The following is a 13,261-nucleotide window of genomic DNA, read 5'->3' as shown; positions in this document are numbered from 1 at the left end:
ATTGGTGTACGTTTTTTTCGTGAAGTGGCTGCTGGTTTTCTGAATTGATTATTTTATTGAATGTTCTTGTCTTGTTTTGTAATGAATTTTCAATGTAACCTTCAGCGACACTGCTAGACCGCCATCCTCCATGTTGTTTAATAGTGGTTAAACTGGCTCCAGAGTTTGCTAGCAGTGTCGTTGAAGTACGACGAAAACAATGTCCCGTATAACCTTCCGGATCGGGTAAATTCAAAAACCTTGCAATTTTTTGGGGTACGATACAAATTTTGTTTTTACCCATTGGTTGACGAATGCAACGTCCATTTCTGTAACACAAAAGGAATTACTCACTTGTGCAGTTTTTAGGCCGTAAAGCAATGTATTTTTTGACAAGGTTGTAGTATTTATTCATGATCACAAAAGATCGTGGGTAATAATTTTTGGTGTCTCGAACAAATACGATAAATTTAGACCCAACATCTTCGACATCATTATGATTTAAGAAGCCAAGTTCTTTGCATCGCATCGCTCCACAAAATCCTAGAATTAGAATGACCTGAAACATAGTAATTTAATTACAAAATTATAATTTGTGTAAATATATATTTAAAAATAGAAAAAAAAGTTGTAAATAAATTGTATATATTTTATTATTATTATTAATAATAATAATAAAGTTAGCTGACGTTTTTAATATTTTGATTTCTTTTTCTCTTATTAAATTAGAACTCAAAATATTTATAAAAAATTGCACTTATAGTTTTTTAATTTTTTTTACAAATGAAATTTTTTTTGTTTTTTTGTAATAATTTTTTCAATAAAAAAAATTATAAAAAGTTTTTAAATGTCAGCTAACTTAATTTTAAATTTTTATTAGTATTATTATTATAAAACTTACTTTCTCAACTAGACAAGTGTCATCGGCAGCTGTATCCAGAAATTTATTAATTTCATCCCATGTCAATATTTTGGATTTTTTTGATCGGAAACCTTTAGAGTTATTTTTCAAGAAAGTTGTAAGCTTCGTAAATTTTTGCAAGTCAATTCCATGTTTTAGGTTAACCAATGTCTTAATCATTGAATATTTAGACCATAGAGTTGATGGTGCGAAATTTTTGGAAAGTTGATTGAAGTAAACCAAAAATACATCTTCAGTAAGATTTTTAATTTTTTTTTCAATTGTCCAATCCATGAATTTTTGATAAGTCCGATTATATTCATCGCTGGATTTCGCTGCGACTAAATTGTTTGTTATATCTTGGGCTTCAGCTTGAATGTAGTCAGTACCCTCTTCGTCATTGTCACTCATCGCTGACGTTTCAGATGAGCTCATCTTAGTTTTTTTAATTGTTTTATAACTATTTAACTTTTTAAATTATTAACTAAATCACGTAAATTATATCACAATTGATGTGTTATTATTGCCGAGATATTGCACTAATGGCGTCATGACAGCTGTTCTGAAGCTTGATGCGTGTGAGTACTGACGCGCATAGTATCGCACATGCGCACTAATGGGTAAACCGAGGATAGAAAGGTAAACCGAGGATAGAAAGTATCACTTCGATCTCAGATAGAATGGATAGAATCCGAATTTTGGGCCTAGGCAGGATAAAAAAAACCTATTTCTTTAAATAAATAAACTGGAAACTTAATTGTCCTCATATCTTTTTAATAATATGGATGAGGAACAAAATAATTCTGTTTGTCATTTTAGAAGGTTATGAAATATGTCAACGCGCTCCACTACTGCGCAACGTAGAGCGCTCCCAACTATACCGTTTGGCTCTGAGAACAATCCCGTAGAGCTCTGAAAGCTCAACAACATTTAGTTATCAGAACTAAATAACATTTTGTTACTGTAACTCTACAACGAACAGTAAACTGTGTATAGTTGTGGTAACTCTACAATTAGGTTACCAGAACGAAATTTTTTTTTCCGTGTAGTGTTCTGTGAAACTCTGTCAGACTTTTGAGCTCGAAGAGCTCAAAAGCATAGAACAGCTATCTCTTTGAACTTGGAGAGCTAAAAACAACACAAAAATTATTTTTTTGAGCTGGAAGAGCTTAAAAATAAAATATGTGACATGTTGAGCGCTTAGATATGGAATTAGCGGGAAGTTGCAGGGATGGCCTTTAGGGTCAATCGTTTTCCTAATTTTTTTTAAGTATCAAATTTTTACAAAAATATGCAAAAACTTTCAGGGTAGTTCTTTCACGACATGTAGTTTGTGCTATTTTATTCCTTTTTTAAAAATCACCGTGAAATTCACTGTAATCGTGTGACATAATGTGAGTGGAACCAATAATTTCCCTACTTTTGAAAATTATTGATTTTCATAGCGGGAAGTTATAAATTTCAATACAACAAATTCTAAAATAAAGACACCCAATTCTTTCAAAATAAAATTTTTCTCAAACGATTCATACTGCATATTTAAATGAAATCATTTTTTTTTTGTGTCTGGTTGGTTTAAAAATTTTTCGTATAAAGTGTTCCCGATAACTAGCAGCGATAAACCGCCGTACAATTTACAGAAATGGTTACCACATAATAAACGATGATTTACAAACAGATCGCATAATTTAAACATAACTAATTAATAGTATTTTACAACGAGTACACATGAATAATTTATAGTTGGATAAATTATAGAAGAGTGCTTTTAACCACAAATTTACAAAGTACAAACATACTTGTATGTTTCCTAAACCATAAATTGTAATTATTCGTGGGTTATCCCAACTGGGAAAACTTTATTGATCGAAACCGTTTCGCTACACAGAAATACATTATGTACAGTATGCAAACGTGTTTTTATTAAATATACATATCCAAGCTGGAGGGCAGACAAGTTCGCTGAAAAAGCAGAGCGATCTATCGCGTAGTGTTTAATTCTCTATTTTTTTTTATTTTATTTGAAATTACTCTTCTGGTATCACAAAGCACCGAAAATTTTTTCGTTCATAAATCACCTATGTTAATAACCAGCGCTCTTGTTACGCTAATATTGTTTTTAGTGGAAAATATAAACAGCGATTGTTTTCAGAATAGCTTTGAAAAAATTATCACCACGCGTTGGAACTGGAAACCAATCACCACTGATTTTTTACTGGTCAATTCAATTTTTAATTTGAGAGTGCTGGGTTTCATCACTCCGAAATGTGCTACTCTGGTGATTGTTCTTTTGTGGAAATTAATAGGACGGGTTGAAAATTGATTGGATAGAAAATAAAAAAATTCGAAAGTGCACGATTTATTATGCTTATTGAATTTTCGGAAAAATTATGTTGTATTGGTTCTATACATTTTTGTTGTGTTTAAAATTAAAGTTTAAAAAATATAAATAACATAATGAAATATGTCACGTTTTAGATAATAGAAGTATATTAAATAATGATAACTCTGACACTAAATATATATAGTGCATATTTATTTAAACTATGTAAAACACTTATGTGATACAAATCACAAAACCAGTCATTTATGTATATTTTATTGGTAATTGATAAAGTAGAGTGGGAAACAAGGGAATAAATTTTTGTAAAATTTTAAAATAATTTATATTTAATTCATAAGTCAACTTGCCTTAAAAGGGATAAAATAAATTTATTAAAAGAAAAAAAAAAACAATCAAATAAATAATAAATTTATTGTAAAGTTAGATATGAATTGTTAATTTACTTCGATAATTTTGCTCGTTTTTAATACACTTCATAAATTTTTGGAAAACGTAGAATTAATCTTGATGAATTGATCTATTTGATAGTACAAAAATTATTTTAGTTCCGTGTATTGATTATAAAATAAGAATAAATAAATTGAATTTTTGATGCTTCTAAAGGATTGAACTGCTTATATTTTATTAGGAATTTGTATTTGTAATACTTTGAAGATTGAAATTTGTTAGAATTAGGTAGGGCCTTTTAAATAAAAAATACCAATTAATAGTTAAAAGTATTTATTAATATGTGCATCCGCACGTTACCAAAACTTAATCGGAAGTAAGTGGTGGTACAGTTCTCAAATCTCAACTCAAGCAGGGATTATGACCTCCCCACTCATGGGGTAAGACGGTTAGGCGTTACTTCCAACAAAATTCTAAAATTTGAACTTTTAATACTCACATAATATAAACTTCATATTTCCAAAAGTAAAATTTTTGATAATTTTAAAGGATTAAATTTATAAAAATTTTAAGATTCGTGACCTTAAAAAATTCAAACTTGATTTTTTTTTTTAAATTGAATTTTTAATATTTACAAATGATTGAATTTTTGAAAATGTAAACATTTCACCCTTGTAAAAATACAATTTTTATAGTTCCACAAAAATTGAATTTTTCAAATTTCTAAAAAATAGTTTCTGTTTATTTTTATTTTACATAATTAATAATTGATAAATAATGAATAATTAATAAAATTACTAAAAGTCTTTAGTAAAATAAAAAATGGTTCGCTACTAAAATAAATTTTACTTGATTCAATCGTTTTTATGTTTGATTTAAAATGATCAAATTTTTATCGGATCGAATCAATTTTGAACTAGAATAGTGATTCGTATCATGAGTCGTGCATGTTATATCATATTATTTAATATTAAAAAGACTTAAAAAAAAATTACTCCAATGAAGAAGCATACTTAATTCAAATCGACAGAACAGTATGTTTATGCCGCACTAATTAACTTGGTTGCATTTGGCGTCTCTCGTGAGCTCGGTGGTATCCAAATCAGTTGAGACTCATAACTAAAAGTAGAACCACAATACCGCGACACAAATTGGTACGGTGACGGTTTTATTTTCCCTTACTATGGTTACAATCCAATTACCAACTTGTTTGTATAGTTACAGTCGTACATGTATACTCAGTACGCTCGGTGAATCATTCTCGACGCCACCCTTTTCCTGTAACGACACGGAAATAATGTCTGCACTCAAATATTTTTGTTTATGCATCACCCACTCAAAGCTCCATACTTTATCTACTGTAACGTCCGCTTTAATTTACCGTGCTTTGTTCTTTTTTTAATTTATTTTTCCTAAATTTCATCGTACGATACATAAGAAAAGCCAAATGTTCAACAATTACAGTTTTTTTCATATTTGCGTGTCAAAATCAATGAACTAAATAATTTTTCGACGAAAAATTTAAAAAATAGGCTGAAATTTCATAGTTTGTTCTGTAATTTGATTCTTAAGTGCCACGGAGGTGTCTAGCGCCAACAACAGGAATTATAAGACAGCGTTTTTGGGAGCATCTAGTAACTAACTTTTTGTAAAAAAGAAGAAATTGATTGAGTATTAATAACACCTAATAATTACACTGATTAAAAGGTATATATCATCTGTTAATAAATTAATTTTTCGTTTAAAACAATTTTTTCATAAATTAAATACTAGCAATCTACAGCTGCTATGCGACTGCCGAGATTAACGGATTATAAATAAAAAAACTTTAACTTAAGGAGGTTTGAGCGAATCTACACGGAAAAAAAAATTTCGTTCTGGTAACCTAACTGTAGAGTTACCACAACTATACACAGTTTACTATTCATTGTAGAGTTACAGTAACATAATGTTATTTAGTTCTGATAACTCAATGTTGTTGAGCTCTCAGAGCTCTACGGGATTGTTCTCAGAGCCAAACGGTATAGTTGGGAGCGCCCTACGTTGCGCAGTAGTGGAGTGCGCTGACATATTTCATAACCTTCTAAAATGACAAACAGAATTATTTTGTTACTCATCCATATTATTATAAATATATGAGGACAATTAAGTTTCCAGTTTATTTATTTAAGGAAATAGGTTTTTTTTTTGTCAAATTGAATTTCGTTAGAACAGTTTTGTATTTGTGGTTTTTCAAGGTTCATTTGCAGTAACTGTTAATTTAATTTATTAGTTGAATATATTGTGATAAGTAATAAGTTATCGGAATACATTTAAAAGACCCCATTTAACACAAAATAAAATTTGTTTTCGTTTATTTATCTTTTCTTGTGCATATACGGTAGTGATTTTATGTCCAATATTTATTGATATAATTAAGAAAATAAGATAATTTTGTGACGACCATATTTTTATTTTACAAATAATTTTTATTTGTAATATAAGTTCTATTATTATTTTATTTCTATTATAATACTATTCTTATTTGTCATATACAATTATTTTTGGCAATATAAATTCGTTCTGTCGCATTTATTTATTAAATTATGAATGTTAAATCGTAAAAAAAATTATTAATCAGACTGCCAAAAATTTGTTATAGTCTCAGAACGATCCTGTAGAGTTGTGAGAGGTAAATAACGTTTAGCTCTCAGAGCTCTCTTTAGCTCTTAGAGTTGCAGGAGCCAAACGGTATTGTTACCATAAGGAAACGTTAACCTACTGGAACTTTTTACAACTAACTAACTACTATAGAGTTCCTATAGCAAAATTTTTTTCTCCGTGTAATGTGAAAAATAATTTCCTACTTTAAGCTTTGAAATTAAGTATACGTATGAATAAATACGTCATTTGTCTAATCCCAAAATTTTAAAAAGATTCACCATTTAGTTACTTAGATACTCTGATAGAAGGATTTAGTTCTATTTAATAAGATTTAGTAACAGATACTAAATGATTTAGTAACAAACCTTTCATTACCAAATATTTAGTAATAGGTACTAAATCATTTATTAAAGCCCATTTAGTTCCACCAAATAAATATTTAGTAGTATTTAACAAATGATTTATTTTTACTCAATAAATAGTTTGTTGGTATCAAAGAAATTAATTTTTTAACTAATTTTAGCGTGTAACCTAAATTTTCAACTTAAAATAAATAAAAATAAACAAAATAAATAATTTTAAGTAAAAATATAAGGTATTATAAAGAAAAAATCTCATTAAATTATATTTTTTCGTTTGAGACATTTATAAAATTTAAAATCAAACAAGTTTTTAACATATCAATAATATAGATAATGATAGATAAATTAAAAATTTTAAACTAAATTCCACTGAGAAAAAACATAAATAGAAGACATTTGTTGGGAGTATGTGTGTTTTTAAAGGTTCAATAAATCTCCCAAAATTGAGCTGAATAAAATAATCTAAGTTAGTGAATAGGTTATGTATCACATAAACATTGGAATTAACAGCTGAGACCAGTGATTGCAGTTTCAATCGGCTTAGCGAAACGAATGGAAATTTTGAAAAAACGTTTTTAGAGATAATAGATAATTTAATAAACTATTTCACCACAAAGCGTTTTTTTCAAAAATTTCATTCGTTTCGTGAAACCAATCGAAACTGCAATTGCTCTGCTGTTGGGAGTGCGACAGAGATAGTTCCGTTGAACTCCGTGAGAGCAAATCGAGAAAAAGATGGTTTCGCCTGTTAAAGCATAGCCATCTACCGACATACCGACAATACTTGTCAAAGAAATATTTAGTACCTGTTACTAAATATTATTTTGTGGAACTAAATATTTATTTCCATGTAATAAGGCTTTGTTCATGTAAAGAAATCATTTATTAAACTGTAACAAATAATATTGATGGGTACAAAATATTTGTTTCTCCCTAATAAATTAATAAAAATTTTGTTACTAAATCAGTTTAGTACTCCGTACTAAATCCTTCTATCAGTGTATTAAATTTGAAAAATCATATTTTTTTTTATCTCCTTATACACGGGCTCTTATGGCGGACAAACTTTAGTCGAGACTTTAATTATTTTTTTCAATATTAACCTTTTAACTTTAACGAATAAAATTTTATACTCAAGAAACTTGAATCATTGTAAAATATGAAAAAAATTTGATAATAATACCTTACCGATATAATTTTTGAAATATTCAAAGTTAAACTTTATTTTTTTGACTCGTTTATCGTCAGTTATTTATTCGAATAAAGATTTGGTAACGTCGCGTCAACAGCTGAGAAAAAAGAAAAGGATAGAAATATAGTTACAAAGAGAGAAATATTTAACTCACACACTCATCCACGTCTCCGTAATGTGTATAATCAAACGCGCTGTTGCCAAATCTGTTTATTTAATCCGGCAAGTAATGAATACGAAAGTCATTTTATTATTTTATTTTATTAAATAAGTAAAAATCATGAATAATCAAATTGTTTAAATTATTTTAAGTTAAGATGAATAATTTCGACGAATATTGGGAAGACTGAAAATAAAAAAAAATTTAAACATTATTTTAACTCATAAGTTAAGCTCGAAACTCCTTAATCTTTATCTCTGAAACTTAAAAAGTTAGTATTCAATTACCGTTTCTGATGAGCTTTTCTAAAATTAAGCGGTTATATAATCTTACTATAATTTACTAATATATAGAATATCATCAAATCTTGAACGGTAAATCTCTAACCCAGGATGCTACCTTAATAAATATCTATTAACTATAGACAAATACTTATTAACAGTAAATTAATCTTATTGATTAAGAGATTTATTAATTGTTCATAACTATTCATCAAATTATAAAATATTAACAAATATTTTTTCTCAGTGTAAAAAACGAATACTTTTTTTTGCGTGTTTGTGTGACAAAAATGAGGAAAGAAATTCTAAATGTAACGATGATTTATACGCGAAATATTCTCGTCGAACCATTGCCCATCACAGCGCGTTATTGTTAACCAATTAATTTATATACAAACGTAAAGTTGACTGTTTTTACTATCGATTTTTATTTACGTTTTTTACAGCTTTAATATTCAATCAATCGTTGTTTTTTTTCGTAAAATTCTTTCCGCATTTGCCACGGTTACGATATCGTCAATCAATATGAATAACCCATTCAATTTAATATTGCCCGTAGTAAAATGAGACCGCGATAATCGCGATTTTCATGACAAATTGAAAATATAATAATCGAATTTAAATTTAATCCTTTAATACATATATATATATATATATATATATATATATATATATATATATATATATATATATATGTGTGAATATGCTCACATGGGATAAAAGGTAACGATTATTGTATAGGTTGAAATCGGATCATATCATTTATACGCTTTCTATTGAATTTTTTCTTAATTTTATGTTTCTTTTTTTTTTTTATTTTTATTTTATTTACATGAAGATTAAAAATAACAGTGATATGATAGTTATTATTATATTCATAAGTACCGAAACTGTTAATCGTAATTTAAAAGCGCCATCCGGTCACACCCGATGTAAATAAGTGGATTTCTAGAATAAATATTGAAAAAAAAGTACCATTCGGCTACATCCGACATTGATAGGTGGATTTCTTGTTTGAATATTTAAAAAAACACGTTATAAAAAAGCAATAATGTCCTAAAATTAATTTCTTATTATATTTCTGCAAATAACGATATGAGCCTGACTACAACAAATAGATATTCAAATACATCTACTTAAAAAATAGGATTTATAACAGATAAAAGTTATTTGATGATAAAAGCTAAAAATTAATTTATTCTTGATTTTTTTTAATTTATTCAACTACAAAATAAAAAGTATGTAAATTAAAAGTAAGTAAATAAAAAGTATGTAAAAAGTATCAAAAGTCGACGAATAATAGCATAAATAGAAGATGATCATGTGAACTTTAATATAAATTTGATAGATTTAAGTTAACTTTTAAGGCTCAAAAATTATTTAAGGAAAATAAGCCGAAATACCTTAGCTTAAGTCCTAGGTAATTAAATGAAGTTTGAGATAAATTTAATAGATTCATCTATCTTTTACATCTGGAAAATTATTTCCATGAAACATACAAAATTCAAAATTTTTTAAAAATAAAAAAATTTTTTGAACACCCACAACTTGTAAACTAACCGGCCGATTTTGCTCATCTTCGAACTTGATTTTCGTATTGATCCACAGAATGAGTCCACAAAATTTTATAAAGATCGGTTGAGAACTTTGGACGCAATCCTGCTGACATGGCACGTTCCATCACAAATATATATAAACTTTTGAACCAATGCTTTTTTTTATCATATTTCGACGAAATAAAACATATTGTGACGAAATTTCCTTAAAATTGTGACAAAAGACTGACTACAACAAATACATTTCTAAAGAAATCTACCTAAAATATCAAAAAATCACCAAGTATAAATTTATTAATTCATGAATTGTAATTTCCAGGATTCAAATGGTTATTATTATGATTATGATTATGATTATGATTATGATTATTATTATTATTATTATTATTATTATTCGAATGTTTGACATTTTATATTAATAATAACAATAACATAGACATAAATCGAAAAGTAATAAAATACTTCGCATTGAATTCGAAATATTTTGATTTAATTTAAATGGATGAGTGAATACGAATAAACTTGACAATACATTTATTTATATTTATATAAATTTCTAAAAATATATATTCATTGATGATTTATAGTGAACAAAAATTCAATCGACACTTGACAAGTCTACAATTGTTACGTGAACCGTCATATATATTATATCGATAATAAAGAATAAAAAATAAAATAAAAGAGACAAAGATAAAAAAATTCATTTCAAGTGTCGATCGATTCGCTTTATATATATATATATATATATATATATATATATATATATATATATATATATATATATATATATATATATATATATATATATATATATTTATCCATACCATATAAGTCAAATGAATTATTATTATTTTTATCAAAGTAATATGTTGTATATAGGGTACTGAATCGATTAATGTCATCACATCGGGTAGCGATGTTTAAAACTTTTTATGGGCACACAACAAGTTGCCGCGGATTCGCAAGAATGCCGAGAGGACATTGTCGCGTGTTGCGATAAGATTGAAATTTCCTGTAAAACGTGACGCGTTGTGCTGTCGTTCTTCTGTGTGTGTTATGTATGCATATACTTATATGTTATATTTATACACACCCATACCCAAGCAAAGATATTTTATACTTTTATCCATGTACAATATTGTCGGTTGAATTTCACCGATTGCCGTTTGCTGTCGTTGCGTGTCAACAGTTGACATAACGCGATAGATTTTTTGCAGGCCCACTTTGCACTCGCGTGTTTATCATATTTAGTTTTTTATACAATCTCATATTTCCTGCTTATTAATTATTTTCACTATTGTTTATTTTTTTAATTAGTTCGATAGTATTCTGATGAAAGTCCTGTTGGAGCGATAGCTGGTTGATAGAAAAAATAGCCATTTATGATAAAAAATAGAGACATTTTGATAAGTGCCTAACTGAAAAAAATAATTGACTTATGTTTATAGAAAGTCTACCAAAAGATACAGTGAATATCAGACGAAAGTTTTAGAACATAATAAATCCTCAATTGGCTCGTCTATAACCTACATTTTTTGGGTTATAAAATAATAAATTTCATAAATTATAAATTCGGCATTTTCAATTAGCATTTGTGGAAAATTGAAGTACAAATTCAATTACTTATTTATTATTTTTTATAAGAAATAAATTAAATAATTTAACTAATTAACTTACTTTTCATAATAGTATTTATATTTTTGAATAACATATCCCGAAAATAAACTAAACACACGAAAAGAAAATTAAAAGAATTTTTACTATTGTAATTTTTATTAAATAAAAAAGTAACAGCAGACTATACTTCTCATTTATCAATTTTTACGATCGACTATTGTAAATTTTATCCAACAATCAAGACTAGCAAGAGACTTAAAAAATTGAATACTACAGCAAATTATGCAAGATATGTTAGTGAACTTTACAATTCAACTATTGTAAAAATTGACAGTCGATTTTTTTATAAGAAACTTTAGGGCGGGGGGAAGATAGATTGAACCAATTGGTACCTTTGCAGGAACCGAAAAAAAAATCGGAATTTTCGTCCTATCCAGGAATCGAACCTATAACTTTTAGTTGGTAGCAAGAGACTCTTTCTCTACTATTGATGTCCTTCAGCATTTACATAAACTCGAAGTCTGGCACACTAACTGAAAAACATTCCAATTCAACTATTGCAAAATTAATTATACTTCTATTGAAAAGATGAAAAGGCAGCACTGGAAATTTTAATCTCTTACTTTTTACAAAAGTAATATCGTATTTTTTCTAATCGAATTTAATATAATAATTATTTGGTGAAATTACGATAGTAAGCTGTAAAGTTTCATGAATAAATAGTAAATTTTCTTCTAAAATATTTGACAATTAATAGTAATGAAAGTATAGTTCAGCTTTACAATAATTGTATCATAAATTTTGCCAGAAATTTTTTTCCATGTACATATATTCACTAATCTCTATCTGAATTAATAAATGAAGAGACTTTCTTTATGAAAGCCTAACCGAAGAAAATTTTTAAATCAATAGGCATCTAATTGATCTCATAAAATGCAAAGTTTTTCAGTTAATCTTTTAAGCTTATAATATTTTTTCAATATTATGTTAGTTAAAAAAAAAAAAAACAACTTTTCAGTAAAAATCGTTTCTTTGATCATTTTTTTTAAGTAAATAAAACGTACCAATTGTATTGTTGATTGACCAACATAATATTTTTAAAGTTTCATAAGATTTTGATAACGATTATTGAGATGTCAATACACAAAACTAAAAATCATTTTGAAGATAAACTTATTGTAAGTTATTTCGATAACATTGATAGCATTTATCTTTGCAAATAAAATATTATAAACGTTTGAAAAAGTTTTTAAGAACATGATTGAGAGTAAATGCTAATCGAAAGTTAAAAATTGTTTTACCAATAAACACAAATATCTACTCAAGCTAGTAAAGTGGACGATTGACAATCGTTATCATGGTTAAAAAAAATATAAAACACCCCAATGATTAAAAATTTCAAATTTCGCGATAAGTTAGTTTTTGATTTCGCCGTTAGGTGGCTACGTTCTTTCGCTTGCATAAAATTTTTACTGAGTTTACATATATCGACCAAAAATTTGTCTAGTGCTTAATCTAAAAAAAGCCTTTTTGCCTTTTCTAATTTTCAAATTAGAAAAATGGAAGGAAATGTTCAATAAATCTATAGTAGTTAACTAAATAGATTTTTTCTTCAATAAAATGATTTTAAATTTCTTTTCGATGATTCTTACTGAATATTTAAAAAAGAGTATGGAAAATCCAAAAGTTCATGAATCATGATGTTCATTTAATTATGAAATAATTATAAAATAAAATAAAAGTGAGAAAAAAATATATAAACCAGCTAAAATAAAACAATAATGCTTAAGTGCACCTAGTGGGATAAATGTACACAATATTTATAGAAATATTTTT

At 27.1% G+C, this 13,261-nt stretch overlaps 1 protein-coding gene across 7 annotated transcripts in view; it reads right to left on the bottom strand.

The window, feature by feature from the left end:
- LOC123270893 (putative polypeptide N-acetylgalactosaminyltransferase 9) overlaps positions 1-13,261 on the bottom strand; it is a 263,471-nt gene that overhangs the window by 83,815 nt on the left and 166,395 nt on the right. The window lies entirely within an intron of this gene.

The sequence above is a fragment of the Cotesia glomerata genome, linkage group LG8, assembly GCF_020080835.1.
Source record: "Cotesia glomerata isolate CgM1 linkage group LG8, MPM_Cglom_v2.3, whole genome shotgun sequence".
Lineage (NCBI taxonomy): Eukaryota > Metazoa > Arthropoda > Insecta > Hymenoptera > Braconidae > Cotesia > Cotesia glomerata.
Note: the sequence above shows the minus strand (reverse complement) of the source record. Positions and strands in the feature narration are given on the sequence as shown.